The sequence below is a fragment of the Triturus cristatus genome, chromosome 9, assembly GCF_964204655.1.
Source record: "Triturus cristatus chromosome 9, aTriCri1.1, whole genome shotgun sequence".
Classification (NCBI taxonomy): Eukaryota; Metazoa; Chordata; class Amphibia; order Caudata; family Salamandridae; genus Triturus; species Triturus cristatus.
In genome coordinates, this window is record NC_140592.1 from 260,276,566 (window position 1) to 260,291,090 (window position 14,525).

The window sequence follows — 14,525 nt, forward strand, 5'->3', positions numbered from 1 at the left end:
ACATTTATGCTTATTTGAAAGCAGGAGCCCACCCCGCATTCGCCAGGAGAGAAATCGCTGCCGAGATCCAGCTGCTTGACTCGGGGCATGGCCAGTAAGAGGAAGTTGCCAGCCGGAAGAGTGGTGCCGGAAGGAGGGCAGGAGCCTACCCTGCCTCCATGACCACGAGACGCGGCCGAGCTGTCTCCATGTAGAATGAGAAGAGGAGTCAACTTGCTGCCAGAGACCTGAAATGATCCCTGAAGGACTGGGCCAGCTCCCGCGTGTACCCCGGACAAACAGTTGGACTAAAAGAGTTAGGTGATTGACCTCCAGTGTGGCTACAGAAACACAAAAAGATACAAGAGTCCTTTTCCCGGAAATGCCCAGCTGACTAGTAGCAATTAGATCAAGACTGGTCTGCCTGACACCCTGAGAGTCTCTAGGTACCCCTTTCCTGAGATCCTGGGGGCCTTAGTAGTGGACTCCTGTGACGGTTTGGGTACCCAAAGAAAGTTTGGAAACTTTTGAAACCTTTTTCTTCAGAGCTTCAGCAGGATCCACCATAAAAAGTATCCGACTAGCAGTTCCATTGAGTTGGATTGAATTTCAGCTTTGTCCTACTCAAGGATCATAGCAGCTCCAAGAACATGACTTGGGTCCTCATCATGTTGGTGGTTGGACTTTAGTCTGACCACGATCATATTGGCGATAGGACCACCCGACTTGCTGTTGGCAGTCCCACCATAGGAATTACAATGCAACTTCCTTCAAGGCAGTTGCAATGTGTATAATTTGTATTGCGGTGGGTGCTGCGGGCTGCAGCACATGCCGCAGTACAAATAATACACATCAGACAGATCCCTGCACTACGATGCCTGCCACATGGAGCAGGGATATGTAAGTATGGTGCCCCCAAACATCAAAGTTGAGGCTCAGAGGTTAAGGGGGGCTGCTACGGGCCCCTAATGTCTGTTTCTGCCAGCCTTTCCATGGCGGGTTCACTCCCATGAATGGGCCGGCCGAAAGGAATATTGTAATACCTATGGCGGTGCCTGGCAATGCACCCCCACCATTGTAGATATTACACCACTTCCGACCATCAAACGGGCTCCTTGAGCCCATCGGATCCGTGGCGGTCGTTCTCTCCGACCGCCAAAGAACCGTCCGCCATCATGATGAGGTGGGCGGGAACACAGTGACCGATGGTGGCAGGACCACCACAGACGGAGTGATGGTGGCGTTCCCACAAGCATCATCATGAGGCCCTAAATTCCTCGTTGTTAGAACTTTTTATTTTCTTCTCAAAATTGATAATGCTTCTTTCTGCATTGGGACTTGAAGAAAAGTCAACACTTTTCTTTAGAAAAGTGACAAAGTTCTTTTCTGAAGTGGGACTCAAAAACTTTTCAAACCTTTTGACTTCCAGACTTTCACAGGGACAAATCACTTCATGCATCTAACCAGGGATTCAGCCTTGTAAGAAAGGGGGTTAATTTGTTCCAGGGAGGGGAATTGAATTTAGCTCAAATTTAAATGAGTTGGTGTGCTTGTGGATTGCAGAATTTGATCTGAGAGTTTGAAAAGGTGGTCAGAAATTCACTAGGCACCCTCACACCTATGGAGTTTTCCCAACATACTACCATGGCAGCTTCTTCCATGGAACGCTTTCTTACATCATGTTTTACTGTGATGAAAATGTCTGATTTCTGCAAGTTTTCCAGTTGGCAGCACTTTCATTTCTGATGTAACCTCCGCCGTCCCTTTTTCTCAGTTTCACTCTTTATTTTCTCTCAGTTTCCTTGATACCGACGATTCTGATTTTACCATCCCGTGTTTCTCAATTGATCCTTTCTTAAGATGGTTTGCCTTTTGCTTACAGGTTTCTGTTGCCATATACATTCTAGCCTCCTTTACTAACAATTGGTGGATATTTCTCCAATTCAATTCAAGTAAACATTCAATTGGGGTCGATGCCCATAAAACTTAATTAAAATGCAATGTTCGTTAAAATGCAAATATTTGGACTAGAGGTAGGTAACGCAGTGCGCTTGTTAGGCCATGAGCTTGTGATAGAATATATTAAATTTTATTGCTACACAATTTCAGAAGTAAAATACTGCAAGGCAAACAGTGTTCTGGATAAATAAACAACAGATAAACTTCTTAGTAAACGTTGTTTAGAAGCTATTTATTTACAGATGCTTGTGGAAATCCACCACTCTTATTGTCACTTCTAACTATTTCCTGCGTTTATTCCAAGAGGAGAATACAAGTTTGCCCACAGCAAATTTAAGGGATTAGGTTGAAAGTGTTCACACGTGCGATATATTTTTCTTCAAATCTTTTTAAGTAACAATTTTAGTTAGATTTTTACTAGGGTGGTCTTTTTCCCTTCTCTCTCTATGTTGCAGAGATCAGAATATCTAAACTGTAGAACTCCTTGTCAATCCAATTGCATTGTTTTTGTTTGATGCAAAGTTTTGCCTCGGGGGGGATGTACCCTTTCTTGAGAAAGTTTATTTTGGAACTAAAGAAGCATGCTCGGCTGTCCTTAAGAAATTAATCGCATGATTTCTTCACCTTGCCTTTCCTTTCAGGTGCTATTCCTGATGCAGCACTTTGTTCCTTTTTAAATGTAACTGAGCAGACTTTCAGTTGTCAAACCATATAACTGATCAAACAGCAGGAAAAAGCGTTGAGCATGTTTCTACTGGCGTGAAACATAAATCGCTGAATCCTTGTGTTATTGTATTTCTTATATTTGACAAGACAGCGCTAATGTTTTTTGTTCAATATGATTTAATGTGAGACTTAATACAGGTAAAATAAGTACATGTAACCTGCAAGAGCACTGCTATGGAATGCCTGATTAATTAGAATATGTGGTCTTGCTTTGAGATATTGTTAAATGTGATTTGTTTGCAGATGCAGTTCTGCTCATAATGCAAACTGAGAGTGGTGTGTTTAAGTAAGAAAATATTTCTTAATCATTTCTATACTTTTTCAGAATGTGCAGAATGTGGTCTCTTGGCATTAGGACTCTGGGTGATGTGACACTGCAATTGTTTCTCACAGCATATGTGAATTTTCTCAGCAAACATAAATAACATGTATTACAACTAGTTTGCTTTATTTCTCTAGCCAACCCTATGCCACGCACTGACTTCTGCAACACCAAATTATAAAAAGTGATTTGTACAACAACAAAATCCCATATAAATAATTTGATACCAGATTCAACGTTTTTCATTTCTCCGTGATTGGCCATATTTTTCCTTTTCCCAAATCTAATTCCTGCCTTCCATTTTGTGTGCCTATGAATCTTGCCTATGAAGTTGGTCTTCAATATTGACAATATTGAAAGCTACATTATGGCTAAGCTGAAATGTTTGTGCAGGGAGACTGGATTAAACCAGCTAAGGGCTCCCTAAAGTTTGAGTTTCAGATAGCCCTCAGAGCCTGGGAGGAGGATATCTTGACAACAGCTCCAGATCTGGGAAAAGAAGAGCATCTTCTGCCCTTGACCTCAGAACTGGAGGAGAGCGGGGGTCCCACAAGAGTGAGGTCCTCTACTGTTCAAGCACAGAAAGCAGTTTGTCCTCCCACCCCCTGCTCAAGCTTCAGCTGTCCCAGCTGGAACTGGATACAAAAGCAACAAGGGCTGAGGCAGAGAGAGAGCTGAGGAGGATAGGGAGATATATCTGGGTAAAATACAAATATTGTGGGCTCATGAAGTAAGTCAGAAGTTGCTGGACCTAAAGCTCAAAAAAGTCTCAGAGTCCAGCCAAAATGGTGGCAGTGACAACACAGTGTCCAGAAGAGACAAAAGGGTCCACATACCCAAAGGCCAGACTTACCAAGGTTTCATGCAGCACAACACAAAAAGGCAACTTTCACGTGAAAGGGAGGGGGTAGGAATGCACGAAATATTTCAAGGTATGGTAGGCTCCTGCTCTTTTCACAGACTGGGGCACAATCTGGTGCATAGCGCCAGTGCAGGCACCCTTGCACCATGGTGCAAGGGCACCTGCATTGCAGGCGATTCTTTTTTGTGGAGGAAGGGATTCCTTCCTGCTCAAAAACAAACTTCTCAGGCTGTACCCTGCAGCACACTTAGAAAGAGGAAACAACAAGGAGCAATAAAGATATTTCTACTCATTGTGCCTCCCCTGGGAAGGCGCAGCATTTTGACACATTCCAAGGTTTACTAGTGTTGGTAAATTTGTGACTGCACTGAATAGATGCCGACGTGCACTCTTGGTTAAACGTATTTCCTTGCGTAATTACTCGTGTGCTTCAAACACATTGTGACTGCTCCAAAATCCACGGGTGGATGCATTGGCACACCCACTCGCCACCCATGGAATGCCTTCCCATGACAGAGTTACACAAGGCATTGACTAGCGCTGCCAGGCATTACTCCAGATTAACCAAGCAAAGGTTGCCCTGTGTTACTTGGTAAATCTGACTTAGGGATTGTGTTGCCCTTGTGGCAACTAGCGTGACGTAAGGGCAACTCAATGCCTTGCCAAAACTACCCCCCCAGTGCACAGCTTTGAGGTGGGGGATGATAATAATAAGTGGTTTGCTGCCTCTGAGCTAGCCCTAATAATGCATAGATTCCCAGTGGAGTTTGGGGGAGGGGGGAGGCTATAGAGGCACATGCCAGCTCCTGGGAGGGATACCCTGTTGGCTTTAGAAGTGGCTGACCAGATGTCCAACATCCCTATAAAAGCAGCTCTTATCAACAAATTTGGTCTCACCCCAGAGGAATAAAGCATACGTTTTAGTGGCAGAAAGGCCACCTGTCTTGTGAGGATTTTGTGAACTACCTTTTAAAGGCGCTGGACGGTTGGGTGAAGGACATGAGGAAAACACTTATGAGGGGATGTTAACAGAGCAGCACAAAATGAGCACATGGCCAGTCATTGTTTTCCAGAGCTATGCCAACATCGTATTGACTGCAAGCTCCCCAACCCCAAAGACCTTGCAAATGAGGCAGACCTCTGGATTAGTACCAGAGTGTCTAAGGAGGTCCCTGAATATTGATCCTAAGGGGATATTTCAGATTCCGCCCAGCAGAGTGAGCGGGAGGTCTGGAGTGACCCAGATAGGTCCCAGAATAGTGGAGGAAGAAAAGGTTCCCATACCCCTTGCAAGGATAGGAGGTGAGGTTCTGGTGGGCAGTGGCCAAGGGTGCCTCTGAGTGCCTCTGACTGCTTTGATTGTTTCTAATTGGAAAAAAATTCAAGGGGACCTAGTCTGTACCAAGAAACCACGCACTGGTGAGAAGGGAACTATACAGGAGGGGCAAATGCAGCCTTAGGGGCTGATAGGGCCCAGGGCAGGTGGTAGAACATGCCTTGGTCTTCCATTGGGCCTGATACGATGTTGAACGGACCTGAGTACGTCCGACATTGTTTGGGAACTGGAACCGAACGACCTTCTGTCATCGGTCCCAACCCAGTAATTAGGATGTGACTGAAAACTGTTTTTCGAATTCCTATTCTTTACAGTGGGAGCATGCATTTCGACCAGAATGCATGCTCACATTGTAAAGAGCTCAAGGTGCCTGCCACCGGGTGCAGGGATCAACATGGGGCACTATTGGTGCCCCCTAGGCTGCCACCTGGAGGCCTTGCATGGGGCCCCCAAAGTTGGATTTCCACAGCCTTTCTGTGTCGAAAAGAGCATCCCAGAAAAGCTGTTGGAATCTGTCATTGTAATCCCTCGGGCGGAAAGAGCCGCCCGAAGGATTACTATAAGATTTCCAAATGGCAGGCGGGCTCTCCGAGTCCATTCAGAGATCTGGTGTGATTCCTTTCCAACGACCCCATCAAAATGGGTCCGTTGGAAAGGAATTCGAACAGCTGATTACGATGCTCTAGAAACAGCTCAGATCGAGGGTTGGAGCCGTTTCCTACTGCATCGTAATCGGGTCCTTAGTTGGGAGATAGATTCAGAGGGCAGACTGGTGAATACTTAGGGTAGAGGTTGTCAGTTCCACCATATCAGGGTAAATGGGATCCCTGTCCACTGCTTTGAGGGATATGTGTGCCAGCCAGACTATGTTGGTGGGAGGGTTGGTTTCTACAGATCATTACACCGGACAGGTGTGTTGGGTAAGGCAGGCCTTTGTGTAGGGCTTTGTCTGCCCCATGGTTTTAGTACCCCTCAAATGGTTTGGGTAATAGCCATGCGAGATTCATACAGTCCCCAGATGCTTATTGGCTACCTTCTACAAAATGAGTTACCGCCTTATTAAAAGAACTGGGAGGGGTGGCCTCTATGTTTCGGACATAATACTCCCACATGGAAGGTATCAAGGCCCAGATCAAGGGGCTGTTGGTGGAAAGAGTCTACAGTAGGAGCACCAGAGGGTCGACAGTGGGAGAACCAGTGGGTCAAGTGTTGTCAGCTCTGAGAACAGAGCACCCCAAGACTGACCATGGTGAGGCCACTTCTGACTGGGGGAGCTCCTTGCACTAACCCAGAGACAGAGGGTTGTAGACCTGCACCAGGCAGACCCCTGAACAACACAGACAGAGTGTTTCACCTTTAAGGGGGTGTGTGTTCCCTCCTGGAAGTCAGTAGCCGCTGTTGGTTGCTGTGCCTATAAGGAGAGTTTATCTAGGGTTGGGAACAGAAGTTTGATACAAGCAATGGAAAGGGCCATATAATTTTTTTCACCATGGTGATACTCGCTGCCTACTGGGATACATCTGTGAGCAAGTTAATGCTGGGGGCTTCACAGATGGGTCCACTAATAAAGAGAAGGGTTCCCCATGGGTCAGTTTAGTGGCTCAGGATTGTGTAGACAGAGGGATCCAACTGGATTTAGAGGCGCATAGAACTAGCAAATGCTTCTGCGGTGGAGGGCTATTGTCCATGTTCTATTGCATAATCAGGGAAGCCAATCAAGGTATTGATTAGTCCTCCTGGCTTTTAGCTACAGGGGGTCATGTTGGACTTGGCCTTCTCTGCAGGGTCACCCTCAAAGTTTTTGCCTTCTCCTCTCCTATTTTTGATGAACTTACTTTTGCCATGTGCTTGTGCTCACTCCCCAAAATATGGTAAAATTGGTTTACACCTGATTACCATTTTAATTTACTCATACAACCATATTAAAGGGCTCGTAAATAAAATGCTACTAGTGGGCCTCCAGCACGTTTTGGGCCACCCACTTAAGTAGCCTCTTAATACTTGTCTCATTGCAGCCCCAATGCAATTTTAAACTTCAAATTCCCCTTGGAAAAATACCTCCTTTTCAAGCCTTAAACCCCCTTTTATTACAGATAGGTCACCCCTATGGTAAGCACTAGGCAGCCCATAGGGCCGAGTGCATTGTAATCAAAAGTTTGGACATGTCTTTTTAAGTTTTACATATTCTGATAGTGAGAAACCCCTACATTTATTTTTGACCCTGGCGAAAGAAGGCAACATCCATTTTTGCTTTGCTGGTTTGAGCAGTGCATTTTATCTGGTTAATCACATCAAGCTGTGGTAGTCACTGGTGAAGATGGGGGGTCCCATTGAGATTGTGAACGTTTTGTCACAGCTATATGCACAGTTAAAATTGAGGGTATGCTACAGGTCAAGGGGAGAAGTTACATCACGTTTTAAAATAACCAGAGGAATTCAGCAAGGCTGTGTCCTTGCCCCCTTTTTATTCTTGTTTTACACTAATGGGGTAGATGAGTTTTTGCAAAAGATAAATTCAGATGCCCCAAAAGTCAGCCAATGTCCAACACTGGTAATACTATACATGAATGACTCCGTCTTGATTTCTAAAACTGGTAATGGTCTCCAGCTCTTGATTGACAGTTTCACCACCTACATGGAGGAAAAGAATATAAAAATGAATCTAAAAAACCTTTACCATGATGTTTGGGAAAGGGAAACCCAAGAAGAAAACTCTTCATATCAAGGTAGAAGCACTTGCTGCAACAGAAAGTTTTACATATCTAGGTGTGAATTTTTCTAGCAATGGGGGACTTGTGAAAGCAGCAAAACTGAAATGTATGAGATCCTCAAAAGCCCTTTTTAGGTGTCAATAAAAAATTGGGAATATGCCCATTAGAGAGCTGTTGACCATATACAGAAGTAAATGTATTCCTAGTGCCAATTGTGGAGCCCCCCGTGGGGCCTGATAAAGTGTAAATTTTGAAGACACAGAAGCATCTCTTCCTATGCATATTAGTAGCTGTGCCCTGTTCAACCTCCCCTATATAGCTCACAAGGAATTAGTGATCTCCTATTTAGAGCTTACAGATAAGTCTCATCATACTCTGGCAAAGTACATGGAGCACAGATGGCACTAAATTCACCAAAGAGATGATAACAGACTTTCTTACTTTGGAATGTAGACCAAGAATACCAAGGTTGGCACATGAAAACAGTATGCTAAAGGAGGTGATTGGGAAATTGAGCATTGATGATCCAGCGGTAGTGTTACAATTTAGTAAAAAGGATTTTAAAATGGTTTTGATTGGGAAAACGATGGCTGATAGGAAAAAGAGAGAGTGTGTTAAACCGAGTGTGTTAAATCGACTGTGTGAGCTACCTCACACTAGTATTGAATATTCAACACAGACTTTAATTAACAAGACTGTGCATAGGCACATTGTACTTTTTGGTTGCATTTCTCTAGATGGGCTTTTGTTTCAAAAAGCTACCCATATGCCCATGTGACAGCAAGTCCAACTAGACTACATTACATTTTTCACTCTTTTGTAGTTTTTATAGGGATGTGAGGAAACAAATACTGCAGCCATTGTTTTTAAAATTAAAAATTATTTATTATAAAGATGCTTTTAATTTTATGCGTGCCCTTGATAATGTGAATCTATCCACTCAAGTCTCTGACTATGTTACTTATGCCATCCACAGAAGGAAACAGCTGCTATACCTGGACATTTTAGGATATGAAAATGAATAGTTCATTAATTATCCCCTACCTGATGTGTCCGGTAATGTTTTCAACTCATTAGCCACTGAGTTGATGCCTAGCTTAGTATCTGGTGTTCTGTGTCTGTATATTTAATTGTTCAAGTTATGAGATCCTTTTGTATGAAATTTAAAGATGAATGCTCTTATGAAGATCTTTCTAAATGTTATCTCTGTGATTCTTTTATGGACATTTTCTATCTGATTGACTTTGACTACTGTGAGGCTCACCTCTCCCATAGGATAACATTGGGTTGCCTTATTACATTTAACGTGTGCTATATTTTCATTGGGAGCAAGCAGGACTTTCATATTTGTTGTTTGAGAAATTGCAGTTTCAAATCCTCTTTAATGATAAAGTTGGATTTTAAGTCACAATCCTGAAAATGTCATATTTAAAAAGTTGGCATTTTCCTGCTTAACTATTTGGTGCTTACAGCCTATTCATGGGTTACATGACTAGGTGTAGTTTGCAGTTGGACGTTGTTTATTTCTCCAACACAGCCTCACAATAGAGGATTAGGTGTGCCTGGATGGGCATCACTGGCAGGATGGGAGGCGGAGCTGTGTACAGACCCATCTTCACACAAAGGACTTCACACCACTTCATTGCGCCTGCAGTCAGGCTGGAGCCAGGGCAGGAGAGGCAGGAAATTACAAGCACTTCAAAGAAAAATCTCTAGACACTTCTACTTCAAAGATGGGACAAGGTATAAAAATAGGAGCTTTAGACCCACTCTTCAGTTCATTTTCTGGGCTTGAGAAAGGACTGTCAGAGGACTGTCTGCTACTGTGGCCTCCTGTGCCCTTTAAAGGACTGTTTTGCTGCACCTGGAAGAATTGCTCTGCTTCCTTAAGCCTGCCTTGAACCCTCAGAGGCCTGCCCTGCTGTTTGAGCCCTGTTCCACTGCTTGAACCCAGGTCTATCAGAGTGACTTCAAGGACTAGTTGGCTGGCCTCCTTCTTAGAGCCTCAGGAACAGAAAAAGGTCCAACCATCTTGAACGCCCACCTGACAAAGGCTGAGTGAGTCCTGATCCTCCAAGAGGTGCCTCTCCAGTCCTGGATCCTTGGAATTGGTGCTAAAGTTGCCTGCTGTCAAAATCCATAATTTGGGAGTTAAGCATTTTTTGGTTCAAAACTGCTCAAAGAACTGAAGGGAGACTGGGACCTACCTGCTCACTGATTCACTCAAATCAAATCAAAATAAGCTTTATTCAAAATCACAAGGTGAATCATAAAAGCTACAGAAATGCATCCATGACACCGTTTAAAATAGCCAAAATACAAATTTAAAACAGAGTATAAAAACGTATACAGTATAAAAACATGAATATTAAAAAGACTGTCATCCCTGCATAATCACTTAATTACTATTTACAACTGCTTCCTGTAATTAATAACGGCCAGCAGACATCGTGACATTACAGCACATATATAAGTTCGGTAGCATTTGCAGATAAATAAAAGCTGGGCGGCGTTGTGTAAAACCCAGCTGTAATAACAAGGGTTTAATGAGTTTCTGTCTCAGCCCTGAAAAGTGTTTACAGAAAAGCACAGTATGCATGGTATTCTGTGGTGAGGTATCATCACACGTGCAATTCCCCAGGTCAAGTGATGGGTTGTTAATAGTAGGAATACAAATGAAACAGTGGAAAATATCCAACCGAAAACGGGTCAACACAAACCTGTGGCGCGGATTATGCACATTGGCTACATATGGTTGCATATAAAAACTAGTCAAGATCATTTGATTCCTCAACATAGTGGGTTTACAGATTTCGGAAGCTAATCTAGTTTCCTCCAATAATGGAATGCATTTCAGTTTCAAGGCTTTTCTTTGAACATTGGCCATACTCTCGGGAAGATTTAAATATTCGGGATGGCCAAGGTCTGTCAAAAAGTTGTAAACATAATTAAGCCAAGGGATGTTAAGGGCATGTGAGGATTTTAGACAGTCAGCAATTATGGCTCGATTAAGCATTGTATGTTCAGATGACCATATTTTGTGCCATAATAGCACTGGCTGGATCATAGTCAAATCTGCTATATGAGGGGCTCCTAGTTCAGAATGACACACATAGGTTGGGCTACTTTTCGGGAGAGGAAGGAGAGACCTTAAAAAGACATTTTCTTCAAGCTGGAGAATATCAATCTTTCTGTTCTCCCAGAGCTCAGCCCCATACATAGCAGTGGATCTACATTTGGCCTTAAAAATTGTCATCAATTCCTTCAGATGTTTAATGCCAAGCTGTCTAGCAAAACTTAGTAGAGCCATTATTGTTTTCATAAAGTGGAGTCTCCTTGATTTAATCACCCCTTTGCCAAGACCCCAATTGGCTGAAGACAATGCCCAGATATGAAAATGACTCTGTGAACTGAATTGAGGAACCATCAATAAAGATGTCACAACAGCTAGTGGCCTTCTTCCCGATCTTCATGGCGAAGGTTTTACTAATATTAATTTTTAGCCCAGGGTTTTGCATGAACTGAGCGAACTCATCAACCAAACATTGCAGGGCAATGGCAGTGCGAACCATTAGTACCGTGTCATTGGTATAAAAAAGCACTGGTATTGGCCGATGGCCCACCTGGGGTAGGTCTGCACATTTACTTGCCAATATATCACCTACACTTTTGATATACGGCAATTGAGTTGCGACGGAATCAAGTGATGTTTGGGCGCTTTCGGGAAAGACAATGATAAGATACTTCCCACCCACGACTAGCTATGTGTGATTAACCACAAAACAGTCGCTGAGGTAAAGAGTCGAAAGAAGCTGAATTATACAGTTCGCCTAGTTAATATTTTCAATATTTTCATCTTACACAAACATAAATTTTTATATACAAGCATTGAGTTGTATTCTGCTTGTTCCTTTCCTGCAAATAAAATTGTCTGGTGGGACGCTCAGTTATTTAACTGTCCTGAAGATGACCATGTACTTATGACAATGGTCGAAACATCGCCGATGCAATTGTGGCCACAATTTATGGAGGACACATTGTTTTGTGTGTTGTAGTTCCAGTGTTGTTTAGGAACTCCTACTTTTATGTAACCTCTTTTTGTATGCCACCTGTCTGGTTGTATATGTCTATTAATTGTTATATGTACCAGCTTACATGTCTGAGCCTCACAATATTACTTTTTTATTAAATAAATATTTTGTATATGTTTCTATAAACAAATTTGTTTCCTATAGAAGGGCAGCATTTTCTATTATCTTTTTTTTAAAACTTTTAGGTGTGTAGGGTTGTTTGACTTAATTATTTGTGATTTAAGTATGTTTGTGTTATGATAATTTTGTGTACGCTATGAACCATTGTTAGGATAAAATACTGATTGCCTCTGGTTCAGGTGGTTAGGGCTGTCCCTGTGGTGGTTAATCGTGAAATGTTTTAAAATCATTTAAGTGGATTGGCTCCACTGCCCATGTTTCCTGTATACAGTGAATATTAAACTTGGACGTGAAAACCACCCATTCGTTCGTAATACATTTATGGCGTAGACCAGCTACACTCCAATAAAGCACATTAAGGGCTGTTGCAGAGGACTTAACCCCAGCTGATGAAACTAGCAGGACATCCACAAGACAAGGCCCAGAAACATCTAAAGACACAGATGCCTTGTCTGACTCTGTGTGTAACCCCCTCTCATGCACCAAAACAGTCATGATACCACTCTGATTTTTCCTGCTTAATTTATCAGTAGTCTTTAGTCGATCCACACTGTTTAATGTGGAAAGACAATCAACCCTGTTATAGGTTTCAACTGGATGTTAGTGCTCCAGCCGAATCACCAGATGAAGTCAGAGTTCTGCTTGAGGCAGCAGTTGGAGGGGGCAGAAGGTTGATAGAAGAATCCAAGTGGTAAAACCATAAAATGCTTTGTGGTGAGAGATGGTACTGATTCACTCAAGGTGCATTGCCGGTTGGCCAGACTTAGCGGCAGCCCCAGCTAGTCTTTTATGCAGCTGCAAATCCTGTTCAGAGGTCCCTCGCAGAAGGGGGATCTAGTCTCATGGAGCCCTCCCCAGTTACAATTTGCATCTTTGTTCTGCTTGAGGTTTGTGACTTGCAAAAAAAGAGTCAGAATGAAAAATTCTTTACCACGACTTCATCCAGCAACAACGCCTCCTTCTCAGACACCATCTGCAGCCTTGCCCCACTGAACCTTTTTGGGCATTTTTCCACAAATGTTCTGAAGGGTAGCGACAACCAGGTCCAATCAACTTATTATATCCGACCTGTTCTCCATTGCGGTCAGCCATTTCTTTTTACTTTGACCCGATCTCGCACGACTAGATATCCACAGTTGGTGCTTTGATCTTGAAACGGCTAACTTTAACCTTAAAATTTAAAAATTCATAACTCTGTTTCTGTTAATGTGATTTTGTCATTGTGTTGTCAATTAATTCCTTACAATTCACTCTATTTTTCTAACTTGGTATGGCATTTTTCTTTCATTGTGTTTTCACTGTATTACTGTTTGTGTGCCGCTTATATACTTCACACATTGCCTCTAAGTTCAGCTTTTGTGTCAAGCTACCAGAGGGTTAGGCCTAGGTTAATTTAGAACCTTTGTGGCTGTTACTTGAACAAGGTGAACACCCCCACTCAACCAACAACCCAATTCTTCATACAGATCTGTAATTTTACTCCAAAAATCCCCAATAATGTTAAGCAAATGTATATTCCAATAATTCACACAATGCAATGTTGATTACTAAAAATTATTACTGAAGTTTCATTAAAAAACATGTCTGTGACTATTTTTTACATCGTTTTTATTAATACATTTTGTGAGTGAAAAATGTGAATGTAAATATTCAAAAACATTGGTTTTAAAAACAAGCATTTGCAATGCAATAGGTCACACATTTATGAGAATTTGAGCTACTGGCATTGTAAATGAAAATGACAATGCTTTTTATTTATGTGTTGATAAATAAAAGGCATTGGGCCTCATGTAGGTAGCATACCAGTTACCACTTCTAAAATACCGAACGTTACCGAATCGGTATTTTAGAAGTGGTAACTCGTATGTAGGTAATGAGTCGGTATTTTTTACCGATTCGTTACAATTCGGTAATTACCGAATCGGTATTTACCGATTCGGTAATGAGGCATACCTTCCAATTGAGGGGAAGGTATGCCTCATTACCGAATCGGTAAATACCGATTCGGTAATGGTGGAGAACAAGCAAGGGTGGCAGGGTGTCACATTGACACCCTGTTGCACCCCTGATTCGGCCATGTGTGCACATGTGGCACACATACATGCCCTAAGGGCATGTATGTATGCCACATTGCACACTGCTACGCGCTTCAAAATGCCCATACACATACATTAATTATTTACCACCAACTATAAGTTGGTGGTAAATACCGACTCTTAAAAACACCCACACACTCCCCCTACATCTCGATTTTGGTTTTGGAATTTACCGAATCGGTAAAATTACCGAATCGGACAAGTTACCGATTCGGTAACATTACCGATTCGGTATTATTACCGATTCGGTAATTTTACCGATTCGGTAAATTCCGAAACCAAAAATTGTCCCCCTACATACCAATAGCCAAAATACCGGTCGG